This window comes from Pteropus vampyrus, unplaced genomic scaffold, assembly GCF_000151845.1.
Source record: "Pteropus vampyrus isolate Shadow unplaced genomic scaffold, Pvam_2.0 Scaffold120, whole genome shotgun sequence".
Taxonomy (NCBI): domain Eukaryota; kingdom Metazoa; phylum Chordata; class Mammalia; order Chiroptera; family Pteropodidae; genus Pteropus; species Pteropus vampyrus.
In genome coordinates this window covers 2,261,842-2,270,143 of record NW_011888901.1, presented here as the reverse complement: position 1 = coordinate 2,270,143, position 8,302 = coordinate 2,261,842, and positions in this window count along the sequence as shown.

The window sequence follows — 8,302 nt, the reverse complement described above, 5'->3', positions numbered from 1 at the left end:
GAATTAATTATGATTTCTATCTAATCAGCAATGGTTACAATGAATAAGAATGGGATGGGACTTATAATTTCACTTACATGTGGAATCTAAAGAACAAAATAAATGAACAAACAGAACAGAAACATTCTCATATATACAGAGAAAATTTTAATCATTGCAAGATGGGAGGTGGAGGGTTGAGGAATGGGTGAAAAGGGAAAGGATTAAGAAGCACAAATTTGTAGTTACAAAATAGGCATGGCACTATAAAGCATAGCATTAGGAATATAGTCAATAACATTGTAATAACTATGAATGGTGTCAAGTGGGTATTAGACTTATCAGGGTGATCACTTTTTAAATTATATGAATATCTAATCACTAAGTTATATACCTAAAACTGATATAATATTATATGTCAATTGTAATTGAAAAATTAAAAAAAGCACAGCAACAGTAAAAAGAGTGGGATGAGACTAAAAGGTGAACGATAATACTTCTGAAAATATTCATGAAAGCAACTGAAAGCATGAATCTAGGATTAATGTTTTGTGTTAAGATGGTGTTAAGAAAGACAAGATGTGATTAGAATATTGAAAATCTTAATGAGGGAGTTTTGCAAGGACTGATTCTGTCTCGCCATCTTTCTATGTTCAGTGTCTAACCCAGTACCTAGAACTTAAGAGAAACTCAATAGATCTTCATTGCACTGAAGCAAATTTTATTAATTTCTTTGTTATAATCACTCCACTGTATATAAAGCAGTTACAAATTTTGCAGACATATACTCATCTACAAAAAATAAATTTTTAATTTTTTCTATTATCTTTAGGCCTTGAATCTCCATTCTGCCTAATACCAAAATATTTAATTTAGTTACTTCATTCATTCTAAGAAATATCAAAGTTGATGATTTCTCCTCAGTTATTGTAGACTTAAAAATTACTCAAATATATTATTTTCTCTTTTCTGCTTTCTTGGGTTTATAATTTCACATGGCTAAAGGGGAGATGGAATTATTTACATGTGCCAAATGTGAGGCAGACTTATTTTTTTGTCCAAACTGTATCTCAGAAAAAAAGAAGCTATTTTGCATCACATATACTTCTATGTTGAAGAGCATAGTACTAAGTAGAGAGTGGGGAGACACATAAGCCTAAAATTAATAATTTTGGATGCTTATGGAGATCCCTTGGCAGAGTTAATTTTTAAAAAATAAGCCAATAAATTTAATACAGAGTTAGTTTAGTTTCCTGAGGTCATAGCTCATAATTATAAGTTAGTGATTAACATGAGTATGCTTATAAAAAACATCTTTGAAAAGAAAAAGCACAAATGATATGTTAAAGAAACCAAAATTTTATACTAATTGCAAAGTAGAAAAGAAGCAACTCCTCTAAAGTTCTGCAGAAAGATAATTGGGTTTTGGGATAGAATTTTATGTTCAGTAAGACTGTTGCACAAGATTCAAAGCATGCCATATTTGTTTTGGAATACAATGCTATTAGATTCTTCAACAAATGGTGATGTGCCACCAGAGATCATCACCTGTGTTAAAAGTGAATGTCAAGAATGTGAATAAACTGTTTCATGAAATATGGGAACAGAAAATTAGTGTATATGATTTTAAATGTACATGTGTAAATGATGAATTAAATATTATTGTAAGTAGATATTTGGTGATTTCTTCTATAACCACAACTTATATGTTCAAATTGACCAAGATGTTTTTAAAAAAGTGATCTTGTTGCAGAAAATAGGATAATTGTTTCTTTATCAGGATCACCTCATGAATGGGCATGTAGATATTGGTATGGACTGACCACCTGCTGAGAAGTAAAATTGGAGAGTTTTGTTTCATGGCTGCTATCACTCTTCATGTGACTATCTGCTGAGACTTTTGTCCCTGTCTCCAAGCACTTTGTACAGACTGATATCCTAAGCAAACCTCTCTAAATACTCTTTTCCATATTCTGATCCTCTTTGCTTACTTCTACACCCCAACTGGATGAATTCAGACTGGTTTCTGAAGCTGCTGCTGGGTCAAGGAAGGTTACTTGTTTTATGATGGAAGTTGTCTCTAAGATGATATGCCTTCTTATAATGCAATGTGAAAAGCTGGGTGTTAGCTCCCCTTTAACATCACAATCTCAAATTGACACAGGGCTTTGATGCTGTTCCTTTCATAACTTCAATATGAGGAGGGGGCAAGGTCCAACCAGCTCCGTCCCAAGTCCATTGAACTCAAGCTTCTTCTGTTAACTCCCCTTCCTTCTCTCTGATTCAAAAATAAACCATGTATCCTTTTTGATGCATGTCGTTTTCAGTGACTTGTCCTATTACATTTTGAAATCTAAGAACCAATCTTAGCACGCTAAAAAAGGATCCACTGCATATACATGATTCATGGTGTGATGTAAATAGAAATACACCTGTGCTTGCAAAAACAAAACAAGATAAAACAAAAAAAAAATCCCCTCTATTTATTCAAGCCTCTAAATCTAGCTAACTACCAGTTTATAGAAGTTACTACAGAAAGAGGAACAAGTTAACATTTCACAATGTAGCAATCAGCTAAATCCAGAAAGTGATAAATGCTCCAAGACACATAACTCAGTTTTTTTCTTTAACAAATGTATGACTTAAAAGAGAAAGAAAATTATTAAAGATTAAAAGAGAGTTAAGAGAATTAAATGCAATTTAATTAAATGCAATTAAAAGACCTTGTTTGGATCCTGACTTAAATGAATCAACTTAAAAAAAAATTTTGAAATAAGCAGGTAAATTTGGATACAAATACAATTTTAGGAAATAGTGAGAAGTTGTTTATTTGATTAGATGTGATAATAGCATTGTATTTATATGAACAACCAGTAAACAAAACAATAGCAAAAACGTGAAAATATGTCCGGAAGAAATACGTATCTGGGATTTGCTTTAAAATGAGACAAAGAAGTATCATACAATATGAAATAAAATTGTGTAGGAGGAGGTCATTGAGAGGATATGATGGCCAGTTGACCTGCAAGCTGGACTATGGCAACTGGAGGCTTCTTACCCCTTCTCTTATCCTTGGAATTTATGTTCTGTCCATTGTTCCCACAATGGGAGTTGTTTCATGGGTGCAGCCTTTAGAGAGTATAATGTATTGTTGAGATCATCTGGACAGTGTATGTGTCTGAACTGCCTTTCATTCCTCTACAGAAACTTTTAAGATTCTTTCAGGTGGGTGCAGAGATCTGCTTTCTATGATCTCTCCTTGCCCTTTGTGTATGGGGGCCAGTTTTGGATTTCACTTAGGAAACTACTGAGGTTGTAAACTAACAAACTGGCAAATATATCTAGTTGTTGAAGCTGGATGATGTCTACTGAGAGATCATTTTTGTATGCTCTCCTTTAAAAACATTTGAATGTTTCTATAGTGAAAAGTGAAACAAGAAAACCTGGAATTTAAGAATTTGACATCTGTAACTCAATTCTACATTTATTCCTGACACCCAACACCTACCTCTCCACCCCCACCACACACACACACACACACACACACACACACACACATACACACACAGCATAACTACCAGTACTCTGTGGAAGCATTGACTAGGGGATTAAGAATGCAGGAAAACAAAGATGATTATGAAAAGTTCAAAATTTTATTCCACCACATCTTTTTTATATCACTCTTTTCAATTAAAAATAAAGCATCGAACATTTTTTGTAGTTCGTATAAATACGATATCTTACACCAACATTGTACAGTTTATCAATTTTTGTGATTAATTTCATAAATATTTACTAAAAATATTGGATTTATGTAGTTCTTTGGTCACTATGTATTCTTTCAAATAACCAATAGTTGATATAACTAATGTCATGGGGAGAGTCACAATTTTTATTTTTTATTTTTATTTTAAAAAAGAACTCATGCTTGAAAAGGTTGGGATCCTTATGTAGACAAAGGCAGCTGTTTGATAGAAGTGTTTTTCATTTCCACCCTAGGAGTTTTGACCCCAAGATAAAGAGAACTTTAGAAACAAATGTCAGCTTTCTGGCTGGCGTCTACAAGGCTCTCTATGCTCTGTGCCTGAGCCTATTAGCCTTTCTGTTTGCATTTCTGCACTGAAGGGCCTCCTCGGTGTTCTTAGACCTGCCCATGGCCAGGCCTGAACCCCTGAGGATGGAGAGTGTGTTCTTTGAACTTAACAGATAATCCTGCTGATCGTGTTGCAGCACAAGCAAGGAGGGCCAATAAGGAGCTTTGCGTGACTTGCTATCCTAGGAACACTTTGAGCCTCTTTTCCTGGTTTTGCCCCTTGGCCATTCTTAGAAGTAGCTTCCTCCATGTTCTGTCTGTTGGCTGTGAGGTGCATATGTTCAAAAGAAAATCTATTCTAAGATGGGTTTCCTTTCATAGTCCAAATTCTTGTTCACTAGTGGGTCTTCATGAGGTTGTTATTTTTTGCATTGTGTGCACGTACCTCTGTGGCTACTTGTCACTTGGTGCCTGTTTAAACATCTAACACTACAAATCTGGGAACTCTAGGAACCATTAGTTAGGAGCTTCAGGTGGAGTGAGGGAGAGGACTCAGCATTCACTGTAAATTGGTTAGAAATGCATCAAATTAAGACTCAAAAGTTTGTACTTCTATTTCTATTTTCTCCATTATTCTTTCATGTGACTTAGAATAAATCTATGCCTTCACCAAAAATAAATAAACAAATAAATAATAAAATAATACACACATATACATATTGGCTAGTTTATCAGAAAACATGAAATGAGAGATGTGAATGTGATATAATTTTAAGGGCAGCAGTTATGTGAGGGAAGAAAACATTCTTTATGAGAATTGTCTCTAATTACACAGGGCTGTGGATACAAATGATATTTGACATTGTCTGAAAAGTTGCTTAATTATTTGGTTCCTAACAATAACACTTGTTTTTTGCCATCTAGATCTTCATCCTTAAGACAAGAGCAAAGACATTTTAAAAAATTATAATTAAATGTGCCAGATATTATACTTTCTACTGTCTGCAAAGATTTCATTTTCTTACTAACAACAGAAACCACTTCTGGATTATCTTTGGAAAAAGTAAACTGCAAAAGCTTGTTTTTATATGAAAGGACTTTGCTTCTTTCCCAAGCCCCTTTGGATCCCATATCTACACGGATTACAAAATGATAGTTCAGGGGGGAAGTGAATTGGCTTGATTAAAGAAACAGAGAATCTGAAATTCTATCCCTTTCCATTTGAGATTCAGATTGGAGGCTTTCAGTCCTGATGGATTCATTTTGCTTCCTTCGTTTTCTTATTCTAAATGCACAGTGCAGCCGTTTCCACAATGGATCGCATGGGTCTCCCTGCATTTTTTCATTCTAGCTCCATGAAGACTTCGTTAGGGATACCTACTGCCCTTGATTTAGTGCTCTAATATCTAGTTACCAAGGTTTAAAAATCATTTCTGTGACAACTTTTCTTCTTCATGTCTTCCCATTCCATACTCTCCCTGAACTGCCCAAATTGATATAAGCGTAATTAAGGCCATGACTTTCATAACTAAAGAATACCTTGGTCACCCTTTATCCAAACTGCATACCAAGCCCCATTGGCACCGAGCTCAGTAAGTTCTGTGGTTCCCATAGGTTGATCTTGTGATGCAGATAGCCTCAGCCTCCAGGGATAATGGTAATCAACTCCCAGCGCCAGGCGGCTGCTCTATGCAGCCGAGTTAATTCACATTGCATAGTAATGCTCGTAAGATGAGGGCCCTGGGGAAATGTTACGATGCAAGACTTTTTACAGAGGCTTATTGCTTTTCTCATCAGCTTCTGAGACTGCTTATGAATTCTGCATGTGCTCCTCTTTCCCCTCAGAACAGCATTTGCATAAAAAAAAGACCACTGGATAAACAAGAGTTTACCAGTTATCATTCCTTTAAACCACCACACTCAGAAGATTGACAGGTGTGCTTTTCGATGCAGTCTATACATTGCATGTACCTGAGCTCATGGCTCAACTTGCTGAGCTGCCTCACAAACTCACGGTTTTTCTCTTGCCCAAAAGTAATCTCTAGCCCTGATAAATGAATTGAAATGACAGTAAGCAGTGCCTCTTCCTCTTATTTCCTCAGTGCTAAGCAATGACTTCCTAAAACTGCTTCCTATAGCACTGTTGTGTGATTTCAGTATTCTTGAACACTATGGGACATAACTAATTGTGGTTAAATGTTGCAGGAAGACACCAGCACCAGGTCGAGTGTGTTCTGCCTGTTTCTTACCAATGGGCAAAGTGAATCCCATGCAAATCGAATAGCTACCTGTGGGATGTGATTTGCAAAGGAATTGAATGCTCTCTCCAGACAAAAAATACCAACTCTGCCTATTCCCTTGAAATGTGTATTTCACAGAGCCAGAGGAAGTGTCAGTAAAATAACTGAGGTGGCTTTGGAATCATACAGACTTGGATTCAGATACCACATTGACTCCTGATTAGACTTGGAAATTTAGGAATGTTTGTGATATGATAAATTAATAATTTGTATTTATTTTGTTTGATTTTAAAATTACAAATAAAAACCATGGTTGTTGTAACAAGTCTTAATACTAGAAATATTCAAAGAAAATACATGACAGTCATTTTAACAACCCTTTCCATCTGGGCTCCCACCTTAAATATTGGATATAGCCAATATTATCCGTGTGGTGTCTATCTTTCTTTGTGCTTCTAAACTTATATATGGATAGGAGAAAGCATATATAGGGATTTTCTTTTTTGATTCATTTTTTCTGAAGGAATTGTATCCTTGTATCATGAATTGTATCATGATATCAAGAGGTGCTATACACATTCCTTTCCAATTTACGTTCTTCACTTAACTTTTATATGCCTTTTAGGAATCCTTCTGTTTTAACAGGTCTAAGATATTGCAAAATCTAGATGTTCTGTAGCTTATTTGAATACTAGTTATGTATGGAACAATAGATTTCCCCATTTTGACACTAAAAAAGTACTAAAACAAATGTTCTTACAGTTATATTCTTAAATACCGGTGTTTTTTTCAGTATGGTAAATTTTCAAAAGTGAAAAAGTTGAGCTTAAAGATTATGAACATTTCAATATTTTTTTAATCACCAGAAACCTTCCAAAAATTGATAATGAATCAAGTCTGAGAGAATCTATACTCCCACATGCTTACCAACTCCTATTGTTTTATTCTTTTTATTTTTTGCCAGTTTGATGGTTGAAATTCAAATCTTGTTTTTATTTGTCTGTATTTCCAGAAATCTAAAATATGTGGTGAGATTGTTCACAGAGAGATCACATAGAGATATTCTATACATCAAAATGATTAGCAAGAAATCATGTTCAATATATAATGTTTTGAGAGAAACAAACCTGTTCAAATTCTTCCTTGACTTTTGGAAGGTGAGATGTGGATATGAGAGAGGTAGATTACATAGAATACAGAAATAGAGTATAGAGGCATCACTGGGGCAAACCTGAGGAATATTTCTTTCATGATTTTCCAGACAACTAGCTGGGCTGCAACATTAAATAAATTCACACCCTAGACCATACTTTTGGCCTTGTCCTTTGACTGCACGTTGACCAGCCTATTCAAACTTAGTTTTCCATAAGTCATTTGACAGCAATGGACCAGGGTCATGTTGTAAACTGTGTCACAAATTCAAATGTGATACTTAAAAAAAATCACTTCATGTATTTCATAAGCTTTCTTGCTGATTTACTAATGCTTCATCTGTGAAACAAATAAAAATGGTGAGATTATCTCTCTAAAATAAAAACACTGCCTTTTTCACAGCCCTCAGATGAACTGCTGACACTAATTAAGGCTCACATACCTTATTCTAAGCACATATGGATTTGATTCAATGAGGAAAAATGATTTGTCAGATTGAAGCTCAGAGGTTAAATGAACTTTTTCAGACTGTAATGAGAAATGCACCCACCCTCACTTGATATGTGTTAGCAATAAAATATTGTGAATTCCCAGATTTACATGGCAAATGATAATAGGAACAGAAAAAATGTAATGAGCATTTATCTGGGCCAGGTGAATTTCTAAATTTTTTAAAAATAAATTACATCATGTTATCCTCACTAGAACATCACGAATCATTATCCCCATTTTATAGACAAAGCAAGGAGAGGTTGAGTCACTTACCCAAGATTAACAGAGTTGGTAAGTTGAAGAGATATAGTTTGAACTCAGTTGTCTGTGTTTGAGACCAAGTGTTTCTTTGACAGTTAACTGGTCCAAGTTCACCAACTAATGAGCAGTACAGATATGATCACCT